Genomic DNA, 12192 nt, shown 5'->3' on the forward strand with positions numbered 1-12192 from the left:
AGGTGGGAGGAGCAGCTGGATCCCAAGGCTTCTCTCCCAGACAGACATGAAAGAAAGGAGCTCTGAAGCTTCCTCAGGTCCCTGGGAGAAACATTTGAAGTCTGATGTCTTGGCAAATACACCTCTCAAAATCTGAATTCTCATGTTTCTTTCCCAGAAGCACGACCACCAGGGTGGATGTTGCCGCATCTGCAAGGTGATTCTATTGAAGGACAGAGGCAATAAATCAAGACTGGTCTAGGAAAATACACGTGGGAACTGGACCCAAGTGTCACTAGGAAGTGATATTAAACTAAGGAAAAGTGCATTAATTGTATAGATTCATTCAGCTACTTTGAAATTCAGTTCTAAAGAAGCAATCTGTTACATCTAAGCCCTCCATTTCTTCATTTTTCTGAACCAGGGACCTTCTAGACTCTGAGTTTCAGCATTCCTTGTCACTGCTGTCCAACAGTCCATCTCTGGTATGAGGTGACACTACGTGAGTACATGGATGGCTGAGGACCTAGGACAAAAGTGGATAGGGAAGGGACATGTAAATATGCAGATAGAATTAAAAAAAAAAAAAAAAAAAAAAAGCAGAAAAAACTCCTTAATCTGATGAGATTTTATTGGATGGACATGCATGGGGTTTTCAACTTCAACATCCCTGCTACCACAATTCTTCTGTCTCCACAGAAAAAGGAGGCAGGAAAATTTTGGCTGTCTTCAGGCAGCCCTTGTTCCCTGCTGGCTTGGGTTTACCTTCATGCTATCCTGCCCTGCAGGAGCTGTAGGACCTGTCTACTGCTGTGGACTCTGGAGATTATTTAGTTTGCACAGCCCACCCAGCAAACTTCCTCTGAGGGATGATCTGCAGGCATGACAGAAGGATGCCCAGCTGTGCTCCATTCCTAGGGGAGCTCAGATGCAGCTTGAGTCTTCCAGAGAGGAGATTTCATCAGCCTCTGTGATCACATGAAACCAGGCTTCACTCATGGGAGGTTCAGAGTCCTTCCTCATCAGAGAGTCTGAGAGAGCTGCTGGTGCAAAGATGTTAGCAGGGATTGTTCCAGAGATGAAAGGAAATGATCCTCCAGATGAACCCTGATCTACCTCCCCTTTATTGCTTCACATATATGGTAAAACACTCACACGCTTTGTGGAAAGGCTTTCCTCTTCTAATCCTCAGTTCCGAATCACAGAACCAGGCAGAAAGCATACATCCAAGATAAACACTTCCATCTTATTGTGTCCTGAAACATTCAGATTGTCATCTTGTTTGTGTTACCATGCAGTGGAAAGTTCTTCTGAGAAGACTTTTCCTCACCAGGAAGCTCAGATATTAAGAATATTTTTTTTTCCAAAGTCTGTAGTTTTGGCTTCTTGAGTTGGACAACCCGAGCCTAAGCATCAAAGCTGCCAGCATATCATGGTGCACACTAGAGGTGAAGACAGCAAACAGTGCTCAGCACTCCCCAAATTCAGGCTCTGGTTGTTCACAGCTGGACTCCAAAACTGTGCTCATATTTAAAGATCTGAACATCAGAGATGTCATGTGAAGCAGTAACATATTATTGTTTCTGCTATGTGGCAGTGCAAACAGAAAGCTGTGAAAGGATATACTGAACAGGTTTGGAAAACTCCTGGACCTTTGTGAAAAGTATTTGGCACTGTCCCACATGATATCCAGAACATGGATTTGATGGATAGACCAGTGAGTGGATAAGGAATTGACTGGATGGTCACACTCAAAGAATTGTGGTCAATGGCTCAGTGTCCAAGAGGAGACCAGCGATGAGTGGCGTTCTTCAGGGGTCAGTATTGGGACTGGTGTTGTTTAATATCTTTGTCAGCGACAAGGACAGCAGGACTGAGTGCACCATCAGCAAGCTTATTGACAACATCAAATACAGGCTGGGCAGAGAATGAATTGAGAGCAGCCCAAAGGAGAAGGACTTGGGGCTGTTGGTTGATGAGAGGTTCAACAACCTGGCAATGTGTGTTTGCAGCCCAGAAAGCCAACTGTGTCCTGATCTGCATCAAAAGGAGTGTGACCTGCATGTCAAGGGAGGTGATTCTGATCCTCTGCTCTTGTGAGACCCCACCTGGAGTACTACATCCAGCACCCAACATGGACCTGTTAGAGTGAGTTCAAAGGAGGGCCGTGAAGATGATCAGAGGGCAGGAGCACCTCTTCTATGAAGACAGGCTGAGAGAGTTGGGGTTGTTCAGCCTGAAGAAGAGGAGGGTATGGAGAGACCTTATAGAAGCCTTCCAGTACCTAAAGTAGGCCTACAAGAAAGCTGGAGAGGGACTTTTTCTAGGGAGCATGTAGTGATAGGACAAAGGGCAATGGCTTTAAACTGAAAGAAGGTAGATTTAGATTAGAGATAAGGAAGAAATTCTTCACCTTTAGGGTGGTGAGGCACTGGAACAGGCTGCCCAGAGCAGCTGTAGATGCCCCATCCCTGGAGGTGTTCAAGACCAGGCTGATCAGGGTTTTGAGCAACCTGGTCTAGTGGAAGGTGTCCTTACCTGTGGCAGGGGGTTGGAACTAAATGATCTTTAAGGTCCCTCCTAACCCAAACCATTCTACTGCTCTATGATTCTGTGAATTGGCTTGGCCAGTAGAAGTGGACATTCCAAGATTCTAAACCAAAATGTATTAAAGCATAAGTCTTATGAAGAGTGGCTGGGGGAACTGGGCTTGTTTAGCTTTGAGAAAAGGAGTCTGAGGGGAGACTTTATCACTCTCTACAACTACGTGAAAGGAGTGTGTTGTCAGTCTCTCCTCCCAAGTAGTAAGTGAAAGGACAAGAGGAAGAGGCCTCAAGTTGCTCCAGAGGAGGTTTAGATTAGATATTAGGAAAGATTTCTTCATGGAAAGGGTTGTCAGGCATTGGAACAGGCTGCCCAGGGAAGTGGTGGGGTCACGATTCCTAGAGATGTTTAAAAGACACATAGATGAGGTTCTTAGCGACATGTTTTAGTGCCAGTGTTAGATTAATGGTTAGACTCAATGATATTGAGGGTCTCTTTCAACCAAAATAATTCTATTATTCTATAATTCTGTGATCCAACCCATGCAAAACAGAGAAGAGAAAAAGAGTTTTTGGCCTTGAGTCACATCTTTTTCTTTTGTTCCTCCATCAATCTCTAGTAGTAGTTAGTAGCAGTAGTAACTCTACCAACTACAACAGAATTGCTTTAATTTGTAGCACATTTTGCCTCAAATTGCACTTCTATTTCAAAGAAGATATGTTCAGAATTATTCCAACAAAGTTATGTGTAGTATAAACAGAAACTAGACATAGAATTAAAAACAACAACAACAACAACACCCACACAACATACAAGAAAAAACAAACAAACAGAAAAACTATAACACAAAATAGTAAGAACCTGAATCTGCTGTTCTTTTTTTAAAGGTTTGGTTTGGTTTTTTTTTTCTGGACATGAAGACATTTTTAAAAAAATTTGTTTGGTTGTTGTCCACAGACTTTCTAAAAACCCAAATGCCAGTAATTTCTGGAGGAATCCTGAGCACTCCAAGTGACTGTGTATCTTTGCCCAACCATTGAATTTCCTGAGATAAGTGACATTGCTGCTCTTTACCATTGTGCATGTTTTGTTCAGCGACAGCTCACTTCTACTGCGAAAACCTTGCAGCACAGTTGAACTAGCAGAGATCACAGGCTTGTGCTACAGGAAGTTGGTCTTCCCATGTGGGCATATCTATGTAAGTTCACTTAAGTTGTCACTATCAACGTGAGCCTTTTGCTCAGATGAAATTCAAAGTGCTTTTCTCTACTGTCACAGACCGAGACTTGTGAAAATGACCAGCTGTCAGTGATAAAATCAGGACATTAAGTAGGTATTTTCCTCCATTAGGAAAGACACAGATCAAAGTGTCTCCATATTTGCCATATAAGATATTTAAAAGCTATCCATTTATTGAGGTCCCTGCACTGTATTCCACTATTCCTTCAGAGAAGGAAATGGCTGGGTTGTTTGTGGTGATATGGCTGGAGCACGAATTAGGTGTTTCTGTGTAATGTTGCCCAGTGGCTCTCAGCCACAGCTTGGAAAGCTGAAAGCTCTCCAGCTAATGCATTATTTTCTTTCAGTGTTCTCATGATTAAAGCATCATTTCCCTTAGTCTTAGGCTCTCCCAAGGGGTCAGTAAATTCCATATTCAAATAAGATTTTAATTCCTTCTTGAGTGACAAGCTGGAATTGCAATTTGAGTCCTAATCCCTCTCTTGAGTGGTGAATGGAGTATCTCATCATTAGTACATCAGACAGATGCTATCAAAGATACCATGGGAACAGCAAACACCAGCAATATGAGCCAGCTGGAAAATGACAGAACTTGAGATGGTCCCCTCTGCACCCCATCAGCCTCCAGAGCTTTTTGGTGAGCCCTCCCTGCCTCCCTTCTTCTGGTATAGCATGATATAGTGTAGGCATCTTTATTTTCCTTTCTCTTCCAGATCTTTTCCTTCCTTCAGACTCACCATTCCCCAATTTGCTTGAGGGGAAGAAGGAATTAATATTCAAAACTTGTTCTTCTTTATTCAGTCCTGGTTTATTTCCTTCTCCTTTGAATTGCTTTCCAGTTCCTTGTCTTTCTGCCAAAGCATCCGGACATGTTCCTCTTCAACCTCCTTTGTATGTACCACCTGGCATCAGCCCAGCAGAATAAGTACATTTGAGGACACAATGAACTTAGGGTTCAGCAGGGGAAAGGAGTGGGTGAGATCCCAGAAAAATCCCAGATGCCTATTTTTCCCCAAATTGCTTTTATCTGACTGAAAACTAACTTTCATCACGGGACTGACTGTGCTGTCTACTTCCTACCATTATCCTGGGTTCAGCAATTCCTGTGAATTTAACTTTGCACTTTGGCATAAGATCTACAAATCACCCAGCAACAGCCATGAAGCAACACAAGGCCACCTGTCTCTTACAGTGACATTGCTGGCAGTGTGATGGAGAAAGGCTTAGGGACAGTGAGAGTGTTTGTCTCCTCAAATCTCTAGGGCACCTGGAAATAGAAATGTTCCCTGCTTTGCCTCTCCAGTGCTGACCCACTGCCTTTTCTTCAAAGCAGATCTCCCTTTATCTCTCTCCACAAAGGGGCTCTACCTGCACCTTGTCCCACTGGCTTTCTGCTCCTCTCTATCTGAGGTACCTCTGCTAACATTATCTAGTGTTCAGCCAGAGCTGATTTTTGGCCCGTGAAGTCAGGGAGATGGAGGGGACATGTAGGATACCTGTGACTTTCAGGAAGAACCATCACTGCCAACTTCTTTCCCCACCCAGACACCCCACTTCTGCCTGTCCTGCCTTACTATCTGGCTCCTACACCTTCTACTTGCCTATTTGGTTTTTCACCCCTCTGGCCTCATGGGCAGACAAGACCTCTTCAAAAGATTCTTGTCAAGCAAATCCGATCACACAGGTAAGATGCACATGGACTAGTGAAGGTGGACCCCAATGGTCATCCCCAGGTCTCTCTTCCTCTTGTTCACAGTGTTTCTTTTCCTCCTCTCTGAGGTCCTTGAATCCTATGATTTTCCCACAAGTCTCTGATTTTCAGCAACCAGCACCACTTTCTGCTTCCTTCAATGCCCAGCTCCCACACCTTTCCCTTTCACAGCCAACCATGTGCTCTCTCTTCATCCCACCTGGTAATGCTTCGCTCTTTGCCTGTTCCAGTTTCAGCACTTCCCTGCTCTACTGGAAAGACCCTGAAGCTGTGCCATCTCTTCCTGTTCTATGGCCTCTGCTGCTCTCCCTGTAACCACCTGCCATAGGTAGCTGCTTGCAGACATTTAGTTGGAAAAAAAAAGTGAGAAAAGTGCAAGAGTGAGGTGTTATACAGATAGATAATTAGGGCTGGGCCTCAGCAGTATTTTGCAGAGGCAAAAAAGATGGGATTAAGTGCACTCTAGCCATGTTGCCAGCCACCACAGTACAAGCCCAGTCCCAGCTGTAAGCCCTTCAGCTGTGATTAATGATTTCAATCTGATATAACCTGGTAAGATTCTCTAAGCAAAGCACCCTGCTAGCAACGCTGCGCAGCTTTAGCCTGGCTCAGGCTGCAAATGGAACAAGTTGATTGCTGCTTGCAGCAGCCTTGAAAAAGCCAAACACAACAGTGTTGCTCTCTGCCTTGATGTTGTGTAGCAAAGTGACACCAACAAAGAGTGAGTTGAAAAGGACCTGCAAGAAATAACATTGATGCAGGGCATTGTTACTTTTGTTTTTCTGTCTTGTAGTGATTTTACAGTTGCACTAGCTAGGGAAGTTCATACCACCATTTTATTTATTTAATTTTTCTACCACTATTTATTGCATTCTACATTTCTCTGATTATCACATCTGAAAATACAGATGTGACATACATCCTGTGTATATCAGGCATACACCTGAGCAGGAGGTGAGCTCTGCTTTACCTTGCCCCGTGGAGCCAGAAGTTGATTTCCCCTGTAGTGGATAAGAGACAGGAGTGAGCCTGCACCTTTCACCTTGATCCAGGATATCTGTGTCTGTCGAAAAGAAAAAATCTGAGCAAAGCCAAAGTTAAATCAGCTGGGTGAGCAAAACAGGGAAAACCAGGGACATAGCTTTGTTCAAAACATTTGATGGGATCACTGCTAACCTACCCTGAACTCTAGCTGCTGCACACAGCAATTCACAGCAACAGCGACAGTCCCAGTGACGGGGAGAGTTACAGCTGCTCACTACTCTCTAAAGCAACATCAAAGAGCACTACAAGTACAGTGTTTGCAGATATATACACCAATATGTAAACTACCTCTTGCCCTGCATCTCTTTCCCCTTGCAAACACCAGTTCCTAAAAATTACCTTCAGCTTTTTGCTCAAAGGAGTCAGAGGAAGCAATTCTGTTTTCTCTCACCTTGTTTTGCTGAAGGACATGGGGTTTTTACTTGTAGATGGCCACCTGTCTAAGGTATCTTGGCTACTTCTTTAATTTTTTAAGTACTCTGGAAAAAATAAAGACCTTAAAGAAATCTTCAACAATCTGTAAGCTCAACACCTGGAAGAAAAGCTAAAGAACAGTTTTATAGTCCAGTTGGAAAGATTTCCAATCCCCTTAACAAATAACATTATCATAGCTTTGCTGAAGTTCATGGCAAACTACCAGGCCAGATGCAAAATTTCCTGACCAGCATTTAATAAAGCAGTGGCAGGAAGGAAAGGAAATGTGTTGCCACAGGTGCTACCATCTGCTCCACAGCCTGATAGGGGAACTTTGTTTTGGAGCTTTATTAGCCCATTCCACTCCCCACTTTCTAAAATCAAGCATTCTGTTATGTGCTGGACTTTGATATACTTTCAGTGCCAAAGACGAGAAACAGGCAAGTAAGTAAAACGTGCTGAGGAAGGTTTCTGAAGGCATACAGAGGAGACACACACCAAACTCCCATCACTGTTCTCAGAGAGCTCTGCAACAAAGTACTCTTTGTGAGCCTGCCTTTAGTTTTTCTTATCTTCCATGAAATGAAGCTAGATTGCCTTGTGTCCCTGTGACAAACCTGTTTCCCTGAAAAACAGTCTCCTCACTGCACCTTTCTAGAGGCTAAGCTACCACTCACTGCCTGTGGTGAAACACATTGAAATATCATTAGCTAAAGAAATGAAGTCCAGTTTCATTAAAACCTATGCTAGGTAGGTATCTACAATCCTAAATAACAAGTTTAGTATGCCTGTGGATGTGGCAAAAATGAGTTACAATAAGACCTTCAGATGAATCTATGGGTGTTGTCACCTCTACCACATCTTCCATCAGTTTCCCAAATTCCATAAAGTTCAAATTCTGGTCAGCCCCCTACCCCTGAAGCCTCACTAATCCAGTAGAGCAATCATTCAGCTCCTTCTCTAAAGCCTCCTCTGAAGAAGGCTAAGTCAAAAAACCCCTCCAAGACCTAGCAGCAATGTTCCTTGGAGACAGAGGTTGCAGCTGAGGAAGGAGAACTGCTTCTCACACTAGTAAAGCTGGCACAGTGCAGAGGGACATATTCTCAAAGTAAGTGCACAGTTCTTTATAATCTAGCAAAAAGCATATATGCCATCCTGCCTGCAGGCCAGAGCCTATGAGATATATTTATACTGATTGAGTGCACATTATTTTATGGGAATATTGGCACTGCTGTGTACACATGCACGTGTGCGTGGGGGAGGGGGGGGAGTGCTTTTCTTTGTTCTTGCTGATTATGGCCTGTACGTTGAAAAGCCATTTCTGTTTGGAGTTTAGGAGTCAGAAAAGATGAGAAAAATTATTAAGACACCACAGTAAAAAACAAACAAACAAACAAACAACAAAACAAAACACCAAAAAACAACAACAAAGAGAACCCACTAACTCGACAGGAATACAGAAAATGGAGCAGAGTTGAAGAATCACCTTGATCTTCTGATCTTGTTGATTGCCATAAAGATTAAACTGAAAATCCATCAAAGAGCTCCCCCACTCAATGTGTAAAAAAAAAAAAAAAAAAAAAATTAAAAATAAAGTAAGCAAATGAAGAAGAACTAGAAGCCTGTTTAGTATTAAACTAGTGAAAGATATCAGATGCTACCAAAATACTTGTGCCATAGAGCAGAAATCAGAACCTACCTGGATTTCAGCTTCCAAGAATACAGAGGATCCAGTGGTCCATATTCAAACTGTGGTTTAATATTTTCTTTTATATACAGGACCTCAATCTTCTTGTGAAGAGAATATTATCAGCAGTGGACAGGATATTTGCTCTTGTTCTTCAGGACTCTTATCTCACATGTTCTGTTGTCCTATCTATCTCCAGTCTCTGAGAGTTTTCCTCTGAGAGACCTCTTTCACTACAGTCCATACAACTTTCTTCAATCAACCATCAAGAATTCATTGCATGCAGGCCGTGACCCCACCTCAGTACAACGCTTTCTTAGTGACCAAAATCCCACTCAGTCTACAAACAGTGAAATTCAGGCTCTTCTAAGTTCTCTCTTCTATTTTGTCCACGTACCATGTGATGGCTCCCAAATAAGGTCTTACTTCCCCATATCCCATGGGTTACCATCAGCCCATTCCCTCTGCTCTACTGCTCCGCTGCATCTTGGTTGCCCCCTACATTTCCTTAGTCTGCTTCCCCCTGTATCCTCTGACAACCCCTACACAAGCAGCTCAGGCTTTCTGTGTGCTGACCGGCCAGTTGACAGCTGGTCAATGAGACAAATGAGAAGAATGAGACAAAGAACTGATGAATCCACACCACGCTGTTTTGCTCAGTGAGTGAGTCTGTCTCCTCTCTGCTGGATTTTCTAAAAGTGCAGAAGAACTAAATAGCACCAAGGACCTCACTGTTTTGTCAAATTTGTTAGGAATTGATCAAAGGGCTCTGAAGTTAGTATGAAGGAACTGACAAGGCAGCACAACGCCCAGGGGAACAAAAGCAGCTACATGAGGTTCCCTGAACAAGCTTTCCATATGACTGCTCTGTTTACCCTGGTGTTTTTTCTACAGCTAATTTACCTTGTCTCAAGTCTGCTAGGTTTGGTAGAATCGAACATTACAAACCTGAATTTGTAATGTCTAACCTATACACCCATATGTCAGTGCTCTCTAGACACAAAGGATATTCTCAAATGCAAATTTCGATAATGTGCGGGGGGGGGGGGAATTTAGTAAAATAAATGTTAACACTGGCAAAATTCTGAAATTAACATTTTAAATGCCGTATTTCTACAAATCATATAGACATATTTCAACAAACACAAATACATAATGAAAGGCAATACCTGTCCTACAGCAAGCCACTCTGAGTTCTCCAAGGACAATGAATTTTGACAAAATACTCCTCAGTTTCACAGTCTTCCTCTGTCTCAGGGGAAATCTGGCAAAGCCTACCCCAGTTCCCTGAGACGTCTGTTCATTCACATAAAAAAAACCAAGCTGTACTGGTATGCCAGCCAAGATATTACCTTTTGAGAAACCAAGGCTCTTTTATTTAAAATCCGTGTGAGACAATAGTTACGGGGAGTTCAATTTCATCATTTGTGTTTGTTCTCATAGCAACCCTGATAAATTGGGCGTGAATCCATAGCTGGGAAATGAATTCACACTTCACAGTCTATCTGATCCACATATCCATGTTGTTTTCTTCTGGGAAGGTTTGTGCATTGTTATCCTCCCGTTACCCCAAACTGCTCAGGCACACACACCAGATGTGCCTGCACCAGCGACAGGAGGTGTCTGGAGTTCTCCCATGTCAAAACTCTTTCTGCTTTATGTGCTGAGTCCAGAACCATGTCAGGACTGGCAGGAAGCACAGAAGTCACTGTCTGGCCCTTCCCTCTCTCTGTGCATCACAAGGAAGCCGCACAGACCCAGCCCAAGCACAGGATTGTTGAGGGCATCAGGAAACTGCTCACCTCCAATGTGGAGCGTTAGGGAATAGACTGCCTTAACTTACTGAATTATTTGGTGTACTGCTTCTTATAGAACTTGGTTAGAAAATGATTATATAGAATTCATTTGGCATAATTAAGTTCTCTTGGCATAACTTCTGCAAGCTGTGAACTTTTGAGCCTTCTGCTTCATTAAGCAAAAAAGGCCTCTGAGTCTTCAAGCTGGAAGATCAGGGGAGCTACGACCCTGGAGATAAGTACCAAACAGTGCCTAACAGAAGAACCTTTTGGCTATTACCAAGAACTTATTAACTCCAACTGTGGGTGAAAAATAGCAATTAAAGGTAAGAACTTTAACTGACAGCCTATCTAACAAAAATAAAGATATCCAATGAAGAACGGGGAGAACTCAGACTCTAATTTTGCAATTGGCCTGGAGTGACATACAGGATGGGTGTGGGCTTGGATTGTGAGGGTATAATTGTCCAAGTTTTTTTTCTGCTGAGGGTCCCTCTTCAGAAGGCACCAAGGTCAAGCTGCTCTACACAGTACCATGCAAATAAATTATTTATTTAAGAAGAATATCTGGAATCTATGCCTGAGTCTCTGGTGTGGGAAATCTAGGGAAAAGGACATTCCCTAACATATAGGGACTGTTTCAACCAGCATGACTCATAGCAGTGAGTCCTCCAAGGCAAAGGCAACAACGCCCTGCACACCTGAAGAACATTTCTCTCAGCTGGCTAGACCCACTAAGAACAGGCTCATCTTTCCTGAAATCAAACAGCAAGAAGATGGGAACACGATGTGCAGAGCCTCAACCAGAGAACAGCATTAATCGCTAACTGAGGGCATAAGCCAAGGAAGCTTTTGCACTTTCACCTTAGAGGTCTGTATGCAATAGTTTTGAAAGACAGGAGGGTTTCTTCAATGTCAGCTCTGTGGTGCAGGGAGAGCTGTTTTCTCATGGGAAATACACAATGAATTGCAGGAGGAAGGGGAAAGAGTGGCATGAAGGAGGAGTTTGAGATGGAGGGGTGGCTGAAGAACTGCTGAGAATGTGGGACCCACCTGGTGGGAGACTCTGAAGAAGAGGCACTATGGAGTTCAAAGACACTTGTGAGGCTGCAGCTCCATCACAGACCACTTAGGCCTGGCCTGGCATGTGCTCCTGGTTTGCAGGGGAGCCAGAGGTAGGTGACTGAGTGAGGGAGCTGCCAGGCATGGCTGGCAGAGGTGACCATGAAAAGAAAAATATTGTGGGGCAATGGAAACATCTGAGGGGCTGCACCTTAAAGGATAATACTCTGTGAAAGCTGAAGGGAGTCCCTGGGCTCACAAGCATTTCACTGAGGGGAAACTGGGTTGGGCTCAGTACAAGATTTTAGCTATTCCTTCAACATCACAGGTGCAGAAAAGGACTCACCACCTGATTACAATGAATCACACTGAGAGGCACTGAGGAGGAGAACTGCAGTGATGTTCCCCTAGTCACTAGGGATGGGCTGTACCTTACCAATCCTGGTACCTCATTACATCACAGCATAGAGAAACCTGATGATACTGGAAGAATTGTGGAGGTGAGGAGAAAATGTTGTCATCCACGTTGGTTTAGATTCAACTCTGAATGAGGATGGGGGGTAGGGCAACTGCCTGAGTCCATGAGAGTTAACAGATGATTTGCATTGAGCTGTTTGTGAAATGATGTGATGCATTTTCCTGAAAAAAACGAAGGAGCAGCATCAGAAAGTCATCTGGTGCTGGGGCTTCTGATGAAGATAATGTGAGGGAGAAAG

The sequence above is a fragment of the Streptopelia decaocto genome (genome assembly GCF_964273445.1).
Source record: "Streptopelia decaocto genome assembly, chromosome: 2".
Taxonomy (NCBI): Eukaryota; Metazoa; Chordata; class Aves; order Columbiformes; family Columbidae; genus Streptopelia; species Streptopelia decaocto.